Source organism: Callorhinus ursinus, unplaced genomic scaffold, assembly GCF_003265705.2.
Source record: "Callorhinus ursinus isolate GAN/ISIS: 27379988/994484 unplaced genomic scaffold, GSC_fseal_2.0 scaffold21, whole genome shotgun sequence".
NCBI lineage: Eukaryota > Metazoa > Chordata > Mammalia > Carnivora > Otariidae > Callorhinus > Callorhinus ursinus.
Genome location: NW_027397083.1, coordinates 18,491,011 through 18,510,689, shown reverse-complemented (window position 1 = coordinate 18,510,689; position 19,679 = coordinate 18,491,011). Strand labels below are relative to the sequence as shown.

The window sequence follows — 19,679 nt, the reverse complement described above, 5'->3', positions numbered from 1 at the left end:
GCGTGTCTCTGAAATACCAGCATTTTTCACTAAGATTATTCTCAGAGTGGGAGGTAAAACCAGTATCACTGATTCTTAAAATGCTGAAAGTGGAGCTGAAACTTTTTTTGAAAAAGACTATTTTTATTAATTTTTTTAAAAAATGAACTCTTTGAAGTGTTTTAGCCAGAAACTGAATATCAGATACACTAGCAGGAAAAGAAGGTCTTTTTGCAGGTCCTAACATAATTCTCTACAACTGAGAACACTAACCACTTCTACTCAAAGCCATCTAAAACCTGTAAAGTTAATTTCTTAGTAGGAAGGTCTGGCCAAATTTCAATTCTTTGGGTTAAACTGTTCTTACTTTTTAATTCCGTCATGTGGCATTTCAACTGCACATCCTCAGGTTCACCCACTTTGTAGTTTCCTTTCCCTTTTAGCTCATTTAAAAAGCTGATTTCAAAATTCTTGCAAAGTCAGGTCTCAACCTAATTTCCTAATCCAGCAGCCTTGAGGAAAAGAAATCCTATAAGATCCCATTAAATCTCATTAAATCCCTGACCCTCTCAAAAGTCAGGATGAGATTTGAGAATGCCCATGGAATGATGACAGTCTTTATACTATGGTCACACTATTCCACCGGATTGCTGAGTATGACAGTCAGTATGCTTGGTATGAGCTAGGAATATAATGATGCACAAAACAGAAAAGGGTCTCTTATGGAGCCCCTTATGGAGCTTATACTCAGCTGGGAGCAACAGACAATAAAGAAGTAAATATCTACTAATACTACTTAGGTTATGGTAAGTGCTAGGCAGGGAATTAGCAGGTGCTATGAAAGAGAGTAAAAGAGGACATCTACCGAGATACGGCAATCAAGGAAGGGGTCTTTGAGGGGGATGAGTCAACATTTTCAGTCTGCCCAGAGCTTTATCAATAATCAGTTAAGAAACAGACTTTCCTAATCATGTGCAACATAATGTAAGGAGGCATGAAGCACGTCTGTGCGTGTGAGCACGCGTGCGCACGCACACACACACACACGAAATGTTTAGAACAGTATATCAAACACACGGTTCCTTTAAAGATCTCAATTTTCATGAGAACACTCAAATACTGCCATCCTCTATTACTGATTAGCTAAAAACTAACTAAAGAATATTTTTTCAAAACCTACTCTTGTGATTGAAAATCTAAAATGTGTTTATTCAACTTCGTGCCTTAGTAAGACAAACATAGTAAGGGTCTCGTGTTGAAACAACTATGCAGGAAGTAAAAAATGTACCAGATTGGACCAAATGTGTGCATACTCTCTGTTCATGTATTCATCCCCCTCCTCTCCACCCCCACCCCCACCCCCAGAGAAGCCATGTGCTCAAGAAAAGTAGGCCTATTCTTAGACCCAGGTGAACTGCTCTTGACTAATTGGTAATTTTATTTCCCTTGCCAGTGACTGGTTTAAAGAGGTGCATGTCTCCCAGTCCTAGTCAATGAGGAGGCGCAGTCTGCTGAAGGGCTTCTGGGAAACGGTCACCACCTGGACAAAGAAGGAACAGGCCCTCTTCCCACTGAACTTCATGCTATGCCTTCATGCTCTGCCTGGCACTTCAACAGTCACTCTCCAACCTTTGTGGCAAGGCTAATAACATATGAGAACAGGAGAAAGGAATGCTGCAAGAATTCAGGCCCCTGAATTACCAGATCCTGAAAAATGCTTTACTCCCAGCCTTCTTGTTATATGGGATAATAAGTCCCTTGCTGTTGAAGCTATTTTGTTTCTTGCAGCCAAAAGCCTCCTGATTTAACTCACTATGTTTATACTTCCACATGCCTAATTAATAGTGTTTCTCCCCAACACTGCTATTTGTATACCTTCTTCTCCTCCTTACAATATAGTCTGGTAAGAGATCCTGATTTGCGATTGGCACAGATACACAGAGTCCCTGTAAACAAATCAAAAGATGAGGATAATTATGAGGCCAAGAACCAATACAAACAATACTTACCCTCTGTTGGGCACAGTCCTAAAAAACTATATATACATTAACCTACTTAATCCTTGCATGAAACATACTAAGTAAGGACGATTATCTCCTTTCACAGATGAAGTAACTGAAATACACAGAAGTCACAGTGGAAAAGAATGGCCTATTGTTAAGGGTGATGAGAGCCTGTAGAATAATACCCCTGAATTTGACAACTGATACTGTCCTAAGTAAGAAGAGTGGTGGTGAACTGTAATTCACACACAGAAGGGCTCATTAAAGCTCCAACTATTTAGATCCACCAGTAGAAAATCGGATTCCATAGGTCTAAGCTAGATTTCAAGAATCTCAGTTTTTAACTATCCACCTGGGACTTTCTGATAAGCAGTCTGTTTGAGAAGACACGAACTTGAACTAGGGAAAACCGAGCTGCTCAAGATTTGCGGAACCTACCAGGATAAACTGAGTGGATCTATTAACTCCTTTTCAAATAAGTAGGCAAAAAGCTTCAAAAGTTAATTCCCCTTGGAAGGGTTAGATAACCTTGATCCTGTATAGGTTAGAATCATAAACCAAAGTTAATTTGCTTCCTAAATCCTACAGGGCACAACAGTTGCATGTGTCTTCCTGACTGCCTGATTCACATACTGACCCCAACTTGCCCCACAGATATGCCAAGAACCTCCACAAGACATGAAACAGCCTACGATGTGAAGGAAACTTAAAAATCCCACCAAACCAAGGTCAGAGTCATTTCGGGAACTTGCCAATAGAGATACCTGAAAGTCTGGATTGGCCATTAAGAGTTAAAATAAAGCAGGCATACACTTCACCATGGCAATTTTCTGTCTACCACAGTCAGAGAGCATGAATATGACCAAAGATGAATGACACCAAACCAGGGACCTGCCCATCCTACAACATGGCCGACATTGCTAATCAATCCTAACATCTTTCCCACTGAGTCTGGATGTGGCACGAAGATTCTTCTTAACAAAGTGCTTCAGGGCTGAAACTCCTTAAGAACACAAATAAAAATTAGCCCTCTTACTAATAGGTCAAAAAAAAAGTGAAAATATTATGCCTTCACTTCCCAGCCACTTTTCTGGTGCACCCAAATCTTGCTATTATTATTTCTACAGCTCCTCTCATCTCTTGGTCGTGAAGAGCACTTGGATAAATGTTTACTGAATTTAATTTAGTTTTTTTCTACGACTTTGGCCAAAGGATCTAGCATTTCCCCAACAGGAATATTAAACCCAGCAGAGCCCGTGAAACACTGGAACCAAAACAGTTAATTAGCAAGTCACCAAGACTGGAGCTCCTAAGAAGCAGGAGGCACAGCTTAGAAAACTGCCCATTTTTCTTGTAATAAAGAAAATAAAGACAGTAATTCTAAGAACATTTATTAACCCCCCAGTATGGGTAATTGCCATCAGATGTGGGTCTGTCAGTCTTGCATTAACATAAGCTACTGCATCTTGGTTTTCAATGGCACAGTAATGCCCATGATACTGCAGATAAGTGCTAACGCTGGAGTTTTGAGAACCAAGCCCTGTGTCCAGCAAATGCTTTTAAAAAGATTTCACTCTCAATGGTTGCTTGCCCAGAGAAATTCATTTTATGTTAAAAAAAAAAAGGCAAGAAAGAAAACAAGGAAGCATTCAATTGAGCAAGCATTTTCTTAACTCATTTTAAGATAATCTCTTGTGTTCACCAACAATTTCTCCAATGGGTGGAACCACAGAGGGAGACTTTGTATGGTTTGGCTGTATGCTCCATTCTATATTGGTATATGACCTAAAATAATGGAATGGCGATAAAACAAAAAAAAAAAAAAAGAAAGGCTTTATAATAGTCAGGACACGCCGACCAATTTTAAATTGAATTACACAGCCTGCTAATCTTTATGATGGGATAAAATTTCTTTCAACATTATGCATTATACTAAAATTTGCAGCACTCCCCCCCCCCCACTTCTTGAGCTGAGAGCCCCCCACGCACACCTCCCCAGTGATAAAGCTTCCTTTTAACACCAAAATCATTGTTCTTGCTGACTGGGAAGGCAGGGCACGGCTTGTGCAAGATTTCATTTTTATAGCTATTGTTAGTTGGTGTGCATCTATATTTCACACCAGGGTATACCCAAACAGTATTGTGAACCCTGGACATATTATCCTAATATCCACAAGCACACATTTTTTAAAAAGGATAGATTTGAACACAGACATATACGATGAAAGAGATTTTTAAAACCAATAATGTTGAGGAGCTTTGTGAAGTGTTATAAAAGGATGTGCAGAACACTGCGTATTTGATGAAGAAGGCAGATTGCAGAAACTCTGAACTATCTAAGTTCAGAGGTAGGAGTAACCCCACTGAAGGATGAGCCTGTCTGGGCTATGTTCGTACTCATTTGGTGTGTGTGTGTCTCTCTCTCTCTAGGTGACAGAGGGAGAATACTAATGTGAGGGGAAAGAGCTTGTTCCAAAAGTTCAACCCTTCTAACCCCGATGAAGAGACTTAAGAGAGGACAGCAAACACTGCCTGCACAAGTTTCCTGATCCTCCTTCCTCCCGTCCAGGGAAAGGGAATTCCCCAAATTTACGTTACTAGAAACCACATATAAAATACTCCTAAGAGACACGACCCTTCTTAAAACGTAAGATCCTCCCTTATGTTCCCAATACCTTAGACTATGGAATCTTACTCCGTGAAAGCATTTTGGCTTACCAAAATAAAAACGAAAGACACACCCATAAACACGGAGTTGTGAAAATGTCATGTTCCCTATCACTAACTACCTACTTTTTTTTTTTAATCTTTGCAAGGCAGGCAGAGGCTACTGGTAAGAATAAAAACTTTAGATCCAGGAAGCACTAATAGAGTAGTATATGGAAAATTATGAGCTATAGAAGAACTACCAGAAACTAATAGTTCTGTTTTAGATTTTTCTAGAAATCCCAGACATTCATTTAACTGACATTCACCAGTCCCGCGGAGACACACGCCGGCTGCTTCCTACAGCGCATGGACTAATGACAGTCACAGTTATCCCTGGGGACACCCCATGCGCTTCCACTCCCATGTGTGGCGTCCCAGAGCCACCTGCATTTTCCTCCAACTAGTTTATGTCAGCTGTACTTTTTACCAGAAGTACCTCCTGTAATTATATATTACTTAAGATGATGAAGCAGGAGCGTTAAAACACTATATAAATTTGCTGTTGTACAAGGAGTAAAGGACAGCCCTTTAAAAAGTGAGGGGAAAAGAATCACGAAAATCTAGAAGTAGTCTGCACTCAGATTGTTTTGCAAGGATCTTTACATTCTTCCTCGCTGATAGACTAAAACGGAAAACGTGATAAAGATGATAAAGGTGAGATGAAGACAATAAGTTATATGTGTGATCTGCCCAAGAAAGGCAGCGTTGATCTCTAACCACGGTGTTCGCATCCAAAGGAAGGGATCCAGCAAGACCTCGGGAGACCGGCCCCCACATGCGCATCTGTGTGCCTCAAGTTAGAGTAAAAATATCTGGCTACATGATTATCATCGTTACGGTTTCCTGCTTTAGCAGTCTCTGGCACGCTGGGTAGGGGGGCCCTTGCCAGAGTCAGGCTGCACAGGCACACATGTGGAGGTAGACCTTACGCCTTTCGCCACCCCTACCCCTCACGTGGCCTTCTCAAAGAACAAAACGTGCAGAAGCAAAAACTATACAGGTCCTACAAACATGCAGACGCACATGTATTTTTGGTTTCTACCTATTTTTATAGGAGAATCACAAGTTTCCTCACTTCCACAGTGCTAAATATACAAGTTTAAAGACTCATTTGTCAATTCATATACTAGTCATTTTTTTGGCTTTAGGGTTCCATTGCTTTCTGAATCCAGGCTTTCTGTGAAGAAAGGAGTCATAAAAGTGAACAATGTGAAACTATGCAATGAAGAAAGTGAAAATATCAGTTTGCTTTCCTTAAGTCATGAAAGTCAGAAATGATGGCTTCCTATGTAGGACTAACTACATGCAGCTCTTGTGCATCCTTCACAACCACCACCACTGGGACTATGCCCTATGCCCTTGTTCGATGAGCAACTCCAAAGTCAGGGGTTAAGTACACAGGACTTTGACACATTGCTGGCACTCAATCGCAATCAGCTTTGTGATATGAAATTATTTAGAGACACTTAGTGAAGAACTAGACAACCTCAATTTCCACATTTTACAGAAAAACCAAAGCTCAGAGGTTGTCTAGTTTACAGTAAGATGTCCTCGCAGGGCAGTTCAGTCTCCTCAAAACAGAAAGAGAGTTTACCTCCCAACCTTATTTTCATACAAAGGAAATGAATTCAATGTAGAGGATAAATGAGATTCAACTAAGTGGCAGGGAGAAGGGAGGTAATACAGTTTAATTGTACAACTTTACCGTGAAAGGAGAAAAAAAATCTGCTGTTTCCTTCCTGTTCCTGAAATTTCAATAGAGTTTAAGAAACAAGTTGGGGGGGGGGGAAGTTTGTGTCAGTTTCATAATGCACACAAAACTTGCTGTAATAACATCTAAATCTGGTAGATCAATAATGCATGTTATAGTTAGCTGCTTAATTATTCATTTTGGATATACCAAATAGGGTTTTAAAACAAACTCCAGATGTGGAGAGAGCTAGGAAATACAGACAGTATAATAAAAAATAAAAGTCATTTTTCCCCAATGTGATTCTTTCTTGAAACATTGTAAAAATCTCCTCCAATTTTCAAAATTAGAGACACTTTGATTAAGAACTTTATATATATGTTTTGACAATTATGTGTGTTTTACAGACTATTACGAGGACTAAAATCAAATGCCCTATATATCCCATTTCAAAATATGTACATAAAAATGTGGCATATATCACAATATCAAAAGATCACAAGGTGACAAAAGTAAATACTAGCATAAGAGCATTAATCAAAGATATGTAATAAAAAAAAGCAAAAAAAAAAAAAAACAACAATGTTCATCTGGGAGGCAAACCAAAATAGAAGACTACTTGAAGGTTGCCTTATACAGTTGCAAAAGTTGTTAACTGCACAACAGCAGCAGCCAAAGAGGTGAGTGGGAGCTGTGTGCCATTCAACAAACATGTACTCATCAGGTCCAGGGGGCACCTCTATACACTTGGTACAAAAGCACCTTATGGACAAATAGCAGCCCTAAGCAGGAACAACTTGGAGAAATGGAAACATTTCTAAGTGAAAGTGCAAGACTCCTCTTATTTCCTTCCCTAAGTAATAAAATAGAAAAACAAGAAGAAGAATAAACAAAAACAAAACCAAGTGTAAGATCTGTGAGTTTCAAAATGAACCCCCATTTTAGGCTAAAATATGAATGCCTACTAACCAACTGTCTTTGAAGGACTCCTTCAACCCACAGCTCTGGAATGTGCCTTCAGGTTTCCACAAGGACTAACTCAGCCATGCCAGAAACACAGAGAGAATCTGAGTGTGCAAGTTTTTAATACCAGGCTATCAAGACTCTCTTGATCTCATTACTTAGCACATTCTGCCCAGCAGTCTAACAGCCTTCAATCAAACAAATCTAGTTTTTTGAGTTCATTGTATCTCCAACTTTTCTGAAACTTGAAATTAAATTCAATATAAGAAGTAAAAAATTTTAGCTGACACATGATTAATCAACTGGGGCTACCCGTTGGTATGAGAAGTGCTGTCTACACATGAATGGTCCTTCTGGTACTTCACCTTGGACTCCACTTCCTGCTCCCTAGGCTAGTGGCCTGCCCCACGTGCAGGAATGGCCGTACTGAATTACGTGGGCTATGCTATAATTATGTCGTCTTCTCTTTCATCTTCCTTGCTCCAAGGGAACATGTGTAGGGTGAGTTAATGATTTGCTGCCTATCTCTGATGAGTACTATATTATTTGCATCATAATATTTTCATTTCTTCCCCCTGCACATAATGCCACGTTGACAGCAAGGTCAGTTAAGTTACTATAAGGGATTTTTAATGAAAACAATTATAAATTTAAAATAACTGTGTTTAAAGCACTTAACAGTCACTAGGGTCAAGTGATTACTGCAGTTACAAGACCCATGGGACATGTTCACACCAAAACAAAGTGAATAAATTACCTCAGCTGGCTCATGTAATCACTAAGTGACCACAGGGGTCAGGCAGAGTGGAACCCTGAAGACTTCCACGCAAAACCAATAATGAAAATTTATCAGTCAAAAGGGGGAAGGGGGCTGGGGAAACGTCAAGAGTTAGCGCATGCAGCGACAGACTTCTTAGAAGCACAACGGACTCTCCATGCCCTTTGAAGGGCCAGGAAAATGACATTTGAAAACCCAGGGGACAGCTGGAGAAAAGATTCCAGGAAACAATATGCAGGCAGGCTGGGAGGAGGTAGGACAGCTAGAATGCAAGTGATCTACGGAGTATCAGCAAGTTCAAAGCCATACGGAGGGCCACTTTGGTCTAAGGAGGACTGTCCCTATCCAGAAACCTGTGCCGGGGTCTGGAAATGTATTCGGAGGCTGCACTTTAAGACAGTGAGGGCTGTGATGTTAATGAAACGATCATCTCTAACATCTAACAGGCTCTTCGTATCTTCTGTGTTGCAGAGAAGAGGTGGCTGAAGGTCAGGGAAGCAACGCATTTTGTTCATGGAAGTACAACTATGATGTAAAGAAAACCAAACATTTCTTAAGAAGTCCTTATTTGCTAAATATTTCACTGGAGTGAATGCTCAGGGGTTCATAATCGAAAGAGGAGACCAGAAGCCCTAAAAGTAATGTGTGCTGATGGTCTGAAGACAGTGTGGGAGGGAAGAAGGGACTGATTCCCTGGGAAGGCAGGGCCAGTTTCAGAACAGAAGTAACTTTGAATTGGGCCTTAAAGAATGGACAAGAGCTCACAGAAGAAAGGAACAAGACTGGCAGGATCAACAAGAACAAATATTCAGTTATTCAGCCAAAACTTATTGAGTGCTTGCTACGCACCCAGCGCTGTGCTCGCAACCCTATCAGTGACAGGGAGCAAGAGAGACATGTCTGCAGCTCTCACGGAGCCTGCTTTCATTCATCTCTCTGTTCACTAATGCACATGTTCTGAGAAGCTCCTACGTGTCAGTAAGTGTTGTAGGTATAGAAAATATAGTGGAAAACAAGAAAACTGCAGACCCTCATGGAGCTTGCCCTCATTGGAGGAAGAACAATAAATAAGACATAGAAGTAGGAAAAAGAAGATCTTACCAAGGAAGTGGCATGTGAACAGAGACCCATAGACCAAAGAAACTGTTCAGTACAAAGGTTCAAGGTGGAAATACCATGGACCAGAATGCGGCTGTGGTCAGAGCTCAGGGAGCAGGAAGAAGATGATAAGACAGAAAGCCCAAAGAGCTAAGGAGAGGATGGAGAGAAGTATGGTGGGAAGTGAGGCTGGAGAGATAGACTAGACCATTTCATGAAGAGCCTTGAATGTCATGATGGACTTTATCCCATCAGTTAATGGTTCCTAAAATACATTCCACAAAATGTCAGTCTGGTGGGAGACCTCATGGAAAAAGGGCTCTGTGCCTCCATCTCTGCGTCTATGAAAATGGTCATAACAGCATCAACCAACTTGAGTATTGTGAAGATTAAATGAGTTAATTCTTGTAAAGGGTCTGGCAATGTTGAGTGCCCAGTAAATGTTATTATTCATATATGATTCCAAGAAAGAAGAATGGAAGGCTGAGCCTTCGCAGTTTCTTTAAGCACAGTGGAGGTCTGAAAGACACTTCAGGTTCCTAAGTTAACAGTGATGTAAATTGGAAGGGGAATTCAGGAGAATGAGCAGTCTTTGGAGGAGATATCAATTCAGTCTGAGATACACTGGTTTTGAGATACCCTGTGTACCTTCTACAATCTATGGCAAAATACCTAGTCACCAGTTAGATACAAGGCTCTGGAGAGAGAGAGATTAAGACAAAATCAGTACTCCATTCCATAAACAAAATCTCAAAGAATAAGAAGAATCTCCCAGATTTCGATACACAATATTAACATAGGAAGACAAATGGCATCACACCAGACAGAAAACAAGGCCCCTATTCCTGGGCCCTCCACTAACAAGTCTGTGCAAAACCGAGTAAGATACTGAAACTCTGAGTTCCAGTTGCCTATAGGAAAGGGGGAAATCACACTGACAATCAGAGGCTGGATGCCAAATGCAATGATCTGCCCCCTTGTTCCCTTATGCATTCTCAGTGCCTGTCACAAAGCAGGACCTGGCCCTTAAAAGGCAGTTAGAATAGATGCAAATCATCTTTTGAGGATGAAGTCCCTTCATGTTCTGGGAGACAAGGATCCTGCTCCAGGATTTAGCAATACCAGTTGACCCTTGGACAATGCAGAAGTTGGGAGCGCCAACCCTCCCACACAGTGGAAAATCTGCATACACATTTAGTATGTATTATATACTGTATTCCTACAATAAAGTAAGCTAGAGAATACAACATTATTAATAAAGTTATAAGGAAGAGAAAATAATCTACAGTACTGTAAAAAATCTACATGTAAGTGGACCCGTGCAGTTCAAACCCATGTTGTTCAAGGATCAAGTGTACACACTTTGGGGCTTCAGTTTTCCCTCTTGGATCAGATGGCTTGGAAAAGCTGAAGACTCTTTTGTTACCAAAAAACTCTTTTGTAAATTTTATTTATTTATTTTAAATAGTGATACAATTATCATATAGCAAAATACAAAAAGACTTCCCCTTTCCAAAGAGTTTTTACCTGGCTTTTTCTGTTTAGCTGATGAAGTGATGGTTATATATGTCCTGCCCATGTCTGTTTCTTTTAAAGAGATGCTGATTACTTCAGAAAAGGAGAAAACAGGAAGCTTTAGAACCGAAAGCTGGAAGAAGCGTGGAGTCGATGTCCAGTTCTTACATTGACTCACAATATGACCGCAGCCTGTCCTTCCACATTTCTCGATCTCCATCCATCCATCAGCAAGACATCAGCAATACTGTCTGCCCATATCAACTTCCCTGAACCATTATAAGCATTAATGATCTAATATACTTAAAGGTACTTTGAGTCCTTTGGAGGAAGGATGTCATATAAATTAGAAGCATTATAATTAATGTAATTTAAGAAAATGGCTGGCCATAACAAAGAAGATTAGGTTCACACGGATCACAAATGACCTAGTCATCATGTCTTCAGGTCACTAACGATCCTTCCTAATGGAATAAAATCCAATCTTATTTCACTGAGCATATTCGGTTGCTCTGTGTTTGGGTACATTTTTCCCCCCAAGAATCTTACTTAATTCTATATCAAAATTGAACTGTGCTTTAAAATTAATTTTGCCCTTATTGGAAAAATGTTTTATATATAACTAGACCATGAAGTAATTCACTTTAGGGAAAAGATTCTTCTATGTAAAAAAGGACAAGTAGATATTAAGCATGAGTCAACTATTCGGGTGAAGCAAATATACGAGGACAGACAAGAAAACAGGATGTCTGTATCCACATGATAGAATAATAGGCACCTCAAAGGCACTTTTTAAAACTCCTTAATCTCATACTAAGGAAAAAAAAGCAAAAACCCCAAGTAAACTGCTTAAAGCAGAAACAGAAGCTATTAAATAAGTTATTAACTTTAGAATGACAACTGGAAAAACCAAATTATTAATTAAGAGCTAGAAAGTACAGCATGTCAGATATTGGTTTTTGTGAGCAAGCTAAAGATTAAGAAACTCCTTTGATATTAAACTCTAAACAATAAGAATCAGGGAATTCTAGGCTCTAAGGAACTCTGACAATTTCTTCTCTGTAAATCATGGGAAAAGTCATCTTGTTTGTCCTTCTCAAAGCCTCCTACAAAACCTCTTTATTAGCTATGACTATTAAGTGATAATAAAGTTATATGTCTATAAACATTCCAATGAGGCTCCCTTGCTCAAATCATTTTTGAAACTTTTCACTGGGAACTGCTAGGCACTTCACTAGAGAGCACTGTGTCACACCATTGTTTTGCTTTGTTTATTTTTCCTACTGAGGTATAACTGACATCAAATTCTATTAGTTTTAGGTATACAACATAATGATTCGATATTTGTATATGCTGCAAAATGACCACCTCAATAAATCTAGCTAACATCTGTCACCATACATAGTTGCCAAACTTTTTTCTTGTGCTGAGAACTTCTAAGATCTAATCTCTTATCAGCTTTCAAATATGTAATGCTTGTTTATAACCATCCCACAGTATACAGCATTACACTATACTACGTAATTATACTAGAGCATACAGTATTTTAACTACAGCCACCATGCTGTACATTACATCCCCATGACTTCTGTTGCCATTATGTCACATCATTATTTTTTATTCCAAATGGTATCTCTCAACTTGCCCACTTCACAAGCTCCAACTCCTAATAATTTTGTATTGTTCAAAAAAAAAAAATCAGAAGCCTTAAATGTGACAACCATGCCTAGAAATCATTACCGTGTGGAGAGTTGAGAAAATAAACTGAAGTCTGACACCAATAACCTGGCTGAAGGCTGGTGCGGTGGAGTTTGCAAAGCAAGAGCCAGTGCACAGGGATGGTTCCTAGAAGGAGGCACGGTGACACTGGCAAGGACAGCAAGTGTGCCAGATTCAAGATCAGGACAGGAGGGACATGACAGGACACTGAAGAGAGGTCTCTGAAAAGGGGAGGCCTGGCCCCGCAGGTGTGTAGCTCAGAGGGAATTAGAATCTAGCAAGATGTCGATGTATGTTGGATGTGTTGTGTGTGTGAAGGAGCCAAGGCCAGGGTGCTCACCCTTTTCTCTGCTCCGCATGCAGAATGGGCTTCAGGCCAGCAGGTCACTGCGGCACAAATCTGTAAGACCACCTTCCCTGATTAAGTTCTGCTGTCCCAGGGAGTAAGAGACACGCACCCCCGGGACAGGAAGAAGTCATGGCGCACTTAGCATAAGAGAGCAAGTTACGCTTACTGACCATTCACTGCCTGGATGCGGTGGGCATCCATTATATTATTTAACCCCACAACCATCCTTGTAGGTTAGATACACTAAGCATGAATAATTCTCCTTTGACAGAGGAATAAAACGAAGATCGCAGCATTAACAATATTGAGATGAGGACTTAAACACAAGCAGAGTCCAGTACTCATGCTCTGAACGCTATGCCGTACTGTCTTTCTACACCTCAGTACACACACACGCATTCATACACCACGGAACAGGATGCATGCCAGATGTGAAGAGAAGTTATCTGTGAACTGTAAGATATCCTGGTGATCTATTTTTTTTTACCATTATTTACATTTTTCACCATGAGTATGTAAGCTTTCACCATTAGAAAAAGAGTTTGCATCATTTTTAAAAAAGCCCTTAGAGGATGGAGATTTTTCTGACACTGAAGACATTCAAAAACATGTGACACAAATTTTCAAAGACTACTGAAGAGTATTAGGGGGAAATTATAATCTTAATAGAGGGACATTTGACAATATATAATAAACCATTTTTTTAAGGTATGTATCATTTGGACCAACAATTCTACTGCTAGGGAGATATCCTGCAAATATAACTTAAGGATGTTTGCAAAGAGAGAGCAGGAAGGATGTTCATCACACCAGTGCAGATAATAAAAGAATGAAGACATCTTAGGTGTCCAGTAAGAGAGATCTGGTTAAATAAATCAGAGTGCACCCACACAGCAGAATGCTATGCTAATGCAGAGCATGATGTGTTAAAATTTTTTAAAGTTACAGGATAATATGCACAGTTGTAATAATTTTTAAAAATAAATTAAACAAAAAGCCCTTAAAGGGTGAATATTTGCTGCTCTTGAGAACATTCAAGACAGAAACAGAAAGTCAAAAAAATTCTCTCACATTCCATAATCAAAGACAACTACTCTAAAGATGGGATTATAAAGGGATGTCTATTTTCTACTTTGCACACATCAAATACTTGAATTTTTCTAATACATGTGTATCTTATTTATATTAAAATGTTCTTTTTTAAATTAAAAATATTCTTTTTCGGGAAAAAGTATTTTAGCCATATTTATTGATGTGGAAAGTTGTTTGTGATATATTAAGATGAAAAACACACAGTAAAACAGTACTACCATAAATCTCTATTTTGGTAAAAGATGTGTGTGCGCATGTGTGTATGTAAGTATTAACAGAAAACATTCCATAAAGATTCACACTAAAATGTTAACCGTGGTTATCTCTGGCCATGGGTAATTTTGTTTTCTTCTTTCACTTGTCTCTACTTCCTAAGTTATCAGGCATGCACATGTATTACATGTATTGTAAGAATAAAATAAATAGCCCAGACTATGAAAGCTTTTCCTAAAGCTTTTCAGCTCCAAAACTCTGACCCAACAGCAAGATCTCTGGAAAAGAGACATAGTCTCCCAATATGATTATTCCGAAAGAAGCAAAATCAATTTATATGTCTATGATCTGTGATGTTCGTTACAGTCACACTCTGTTATAACCATGCCTAAAGCAATGCTCCAACAAATATGAATAACCTTCTTGAGATTTTCCTTGGGAATATTTTCATTCTTCCTTTCAGGCCTGGAGAAACTGAAGCTCAAAGCTATTATATAAAAACCAAGACCAAGGAAAAGTCATAATGGAAAGTTCATGGCTTCGGTGCTGTGCTAAAAGGGATTCTGACTAGCCAGATTGTTCCATGTAATCTTTAGGCGGAAACAACAGGCCACCCAAGAACTTGGTCTAATTATAATAGGAAACAAAACAACAACAAACCCTTTATAATATTTCTGCACCATATGTAGGAATCATTAACAATAGCCAACTGGGTGTTATAAATACTTTGAGGAGAAAGGGAATAGAAAGAGATTTTACATACGGAACTACATAATTTTAAAGTCTGAGCCAGAAGTACAGGGAGAAAGAAGCCTTGTACCTTTATGTTCATTCATTCACTCCATGATTGCACAACCATTTCTGGGCACTATGTTTCAGGCCCTATACTCTGAACTGGGTGTACAAAGAGTGCTCGTTAGGCACACACTGTTGTCTAGTAGGGTAGAGACAAACAAACAATTACAGAACAACCATGAATGTTCAGTATGTATATGCCATATTCAAGGAGAAGTCTACCAAAAATATTCTGAAGATGAGAAGACAGCAGGGATGAAATCGAGTGGACAATGAAGACCAGTAAAGAATATCAAAGAGGCACAAGCTGGAAGAACACAGCGGCAACGCGAAGGAAGACCACACGTGGCCCAATGGCTCACAAAAACGTACCTTCGGGCATATCAGTGGTTCAGAATTTACTACCAATAAAAATAATCACATTGTAACTAGCAGGCATTTTATAGTTGGCAAATTTATTTTTAAGCCAAGCCTGTAATGATTAGGATGCATTTGTGCCAAGATAAAAAAGAAAATGCTATAATGGTTGAGCGGCTAGGATCCCAGTTCAGCTCACCAAAGCCTATTCACCTGCGACATACCTGCAGTATATCTGACCTCACATATTAATGGGACAAGAGGATTTAACTAACACTTTAAAAAGAATTTCTTTGGGCAAGATTTATTGGTCCCTCTTTCCCACAACCCTGCAGGCCCTGGCAATAAGAAGCCACATGTCTCTCGGACCCTGGGCTGGTTCCCTTCAAGACAGCCCCGTGGGCAGCAGCTGGGTAGCGAGAAGGGGAGGTGGTTTGTGAGATGAAGGACTCCAGTGTCTCATCAGCCAGCCTCAGGGGAAGTGAAAAACAGGATTCTGGTGGCTCCCTCAGGATGGCAGAGGGAGAAATTTAAAGTTTCACCCTCCAACCCATGGCAGAGATTTCCAAGGAAAGGGGCCAAAGGGGCAACAGCAGAAGCTATCAGAATACGCTGGTTTTTTTTTTTTTTTTAATTCAAATGTTCACAAGTAGGAGAGGTCGGCCCACAAAAGAAAAGGTTTTCAGGTTCCAGTCAGTGGCTAGTCACTTCAAGGACCAAGATGAGTGCAATGAAATGCTAATGTCACAACATGATTTAGACACCCCTTGGAGCCTATGTGCCTGGCTGCATCTTCAGTATTCTCTATGGATATTTACCTCCTTGTAATTCACTGCCATTGGAACCGTCTACACCAAACGGTAAGAATGCTTCCCCACCTCGCAACACCCTCCCAGCCGCCAGCCAACCCTATACGGAGGCTGTGCCATAAAACTGTTGTAACATGACATAAACCCACCTTAGACCCTCAGCATCTGTATGTGTGAGTGTGTGTGTCCAAGGAGGCAGTTTTTCAAAGAACCACCATTTTACCCAGGATACGGTCCCTCCAGCAGGGATCCTAAGCCCCACACTGGGAATAGAGAAAGACAGGAGGACACGCTCGGGAAACGGAGTCTGATGGACCCAAGTTCAAATCCTGATGTGCCCACCTAGTTGTTATGATCATAGATAAGTGAACTTCACCAAGGCTCAGTTTCCTCGTTAAGTATAGAAGAAGATAATAGCTTACTCATCAGTAACAAGAGCTACTTCATCAGTTATTGTGAGGACTGCATGAATGATACCTGTAATTGGGGGGTGGGGACAGGTACAGTGTCTAGACCCTACCACCTACAGATAATACATGCTCGTTCAATACCACTTCCCATTCAAGTTCTAGTCCCCATGTGGCCATCTATTTTCTGAGTGACTCTGGGTGATTCATATAATCTCCCACCTCAGTTTCCCCTTCTCTCAAGTTAGGAGGTGGGACTTCTAAGGCCTCTAAAAGTCCTAGCATTCTGTCTAGTAAGGGAAGCTTGTTGTCAGCTTCTACTCTTAATACCTTTTTAGTGAGTGCTCCCTTTTACAGTCCAAATCCCTCTTTAAATCCACGGTACCAGTCCTTTCTAGTTTCTGGTTTTTGGATTTTTTGCCTCTGGCTCTGTTGTCTTCCCCCACATTAGTTATTGAAAGTTGTCTACAGGCCAAGGCTGTGTTAAGAATGGTCTAAGCTTTATCACAGGGTGCATATGCACAACCACCAGGGGTATATTATTATGATGATGCCCATTTTACAAAAGAGAAAATCAAGGCTCAAGAGTTTAAGCAACTTACCAAAAGTAGGGAATTCAAAACTGGCTCTTCCCAGCTGCCTATAATCCTTGTATGGTATCCTACCTGTCCAAGTTTGACTGTACCTAGTTTGAGCTCTATCTTCTTATGACCCTGTGCTGTGCTGGCTTATCTCATAAATCACTTTGTATTAATAACTCTGTGTGTTACACCTGCCAGGTGGCCTACGCACGAATTAACCAGGACCCATCACCTCTGAACCAACAGGAAAGTCATGATGGGATTCTCAGGCCCTGCAGCTGGTAGGTCAGGGTGAGATTCAAGATAGATAGGACTTAAAGACATCTTTCAAATAATAGCACATGGTCGAACAGCTACTCAATCTTCCATATGAAACTGCTGGAAGCTACCTTGTTTTAGTTCAAGCCTAAAGTGCAAGCTTCCCAGCTGCTCCAAGCCCACTCGTAATAGCAGAGTAGTAACAGAAAAGGGCTCACACTTTGGGGTCAGACAACCCCAGGTTGAGTAGTCAAGTGAATCTGAATGGATTTCTCTGATAACCTCTCTGAGCTTCTTATCTGTTAAATGACCTTGGGTAAGTCACTCCAACTGAGCTTCAGGTTCCCAATCTGGAAAATGGGATAACACTGGCAACCTTAGAGGGATGACACAGGGACAGAAGGAATGCCTGGCCTGTAAAAGAAATACCTGAGCCTGTTGGAGAAAAAAGGAGCTGGGGGGGGAGGGGGTGGTCAGGTTGTTTCCAATAATCGGGATAGTCTAGCGTAGAAAGATGGGAATCAATGAGAGGTTTACTGAACTTTTCCAAAATCTGTAAGGACCCATGCCAGTGAGAACTAGATGCCTTGTTATGACAAAACCCCCAGACCGATCTGACCCCTGACTCCACTCTGCTAGGTCATCTCGCAACAGGGGCTAGAAGTGCTTTTTTTGCAGGTGAGAGGCTTCCGTTGAGCCAAGTGGTGGAGTGTAATCTCACATCCCTTCTCACTCTCAGCACCACAAGGTTGCCAGGGTAACTGAGCTATTCTGGTCCTTCCCTATGGGATCCCAACTTTATCCACATCCCATGGGCTCCCTTTGGCCTCATGTTCTGCAGCCCCTGCTGAGGCCTCTTACTTCTGCCACACAAGAGCAGAGGGGAAATGAGAAGAGAAGGAACTGACCATGCAACTGGACCTTAGTTAGCATTTTATTATTTCCTTAGTTACAGCACATTTCCATTTACAGAGTACTTTCCCTAATAAAATTTCCCAGTATTTACTTCCAATCTACTAAATAACTCCTCTGACCTCTTCTTGTTTTTACCCTTTAAATATCTGTTGATGGTCCATTCACCACATTCCCCATTCAGTTATTAATGGCCCACAAAAACTTACTAGCAGCAATCATTTACTGATTAATCTGCACAATAATCCAGAAAGACAGGTAGTATTAATCCTTAGTTCTGCAGAGGGAAACCAAGGGGAAAAGAGAGGTTAACTCAGTTGCCCAAGGTCAGTGGCTAAACAAGATTATAACCAGGATCTATCCTGTCTTGTACTTCTATAAACACTTCCCGCAGTGCTAGTCCCTTTCTTTACAAATCAACATTGTCAAGGCAGCTAGATCTTTCTGTGTTGAGATTCAGTTTCACAGAACAGTTTAGAACTGTCAAGATTCAACCTCAAGTAATTCTGCCTGCTAACACTTCATAAATAAAAGTTGCTAAAATTAATAGATAATAGTACTTGAAAGCCAATTTTACAAAGACAAAAGAGAAGTGAAAAGATCAGGATTACAGACTCAGCTCTGCCACAAGGAGACTCTGAGAGAGTCACTTAACTTCTCTGCATCTCTGAGTTACCTACAAAAATGAGATTATGCTGAATGTTATTTAAGGTACCTTACTGTTTAAAACGAGATGACTGAATAACTATTAAAACAGTTCAAAATATAAAGCTCCAATATCCAATGCTGCCGAGATCATGCTTACACTGGTATATCCATTCATTGTGAATGAGGTACACAGCTACAATCCCCTTGGAAAACAAGATGCCAATACACAGCAAAACACATAAAGAATTTCATATCCTTTTACTTAGTAATTTAACTCATGCAGTGTTTTACCATAAGAAGTCAATAGAAGCAAAAAGGATACACAAATGAAAATGCAAATTTCAGTGCTAGGAATCAAAGGAGAAATTATCAAATATCAATATTCATTTTTAGAGGAATCCCTTATTAAATAAAAGCACAGAATATTAATGTCATGTTGCTATTTAAAAGGATGAACATGAAAATTATGCAAAGTCATTGAAAAATCATGTCAATACTATTCAATGAAAATAGCCAGAAGTAAAAGAGCAGATACATACTCTGATGCCCACTACATAAAATGTGGACAGATCGACAAGGTCACGGGAGAACTGAAAATAGTTATGTTAGCAGTTAGGCTTAGTTTTAAAAATATTTTAACTGTTGTTCATGAATGCTGTTTTTCCATTCACACATTTTATCACCTCATCAATTATTTAAAAATTTCTCAGCCCCTGCTTTAGTTTGATGGAAAATGAATTTTAAACTTTCTCCCTAAATCTCCCGAGTAATTTTTATTGGTTGACATATTATTCATGACATTAT

The 19,679-nt window shown here is 40.0% G+C and overlaps 1 protein-coding gene across 5 annotated transcripts in view; it reads right to left on the bottom strand.

The window, feature by feature from the left end:
* The window catches only part of MPPED2 (metallophosphoesterase domain containing 2), a 169,027-nt gene that overhangs the window by 100,036 nt on the left and 49,312 nt on the right, over positions 1-19,679 (bottom strand). The window lies entirely within an intron of this gene.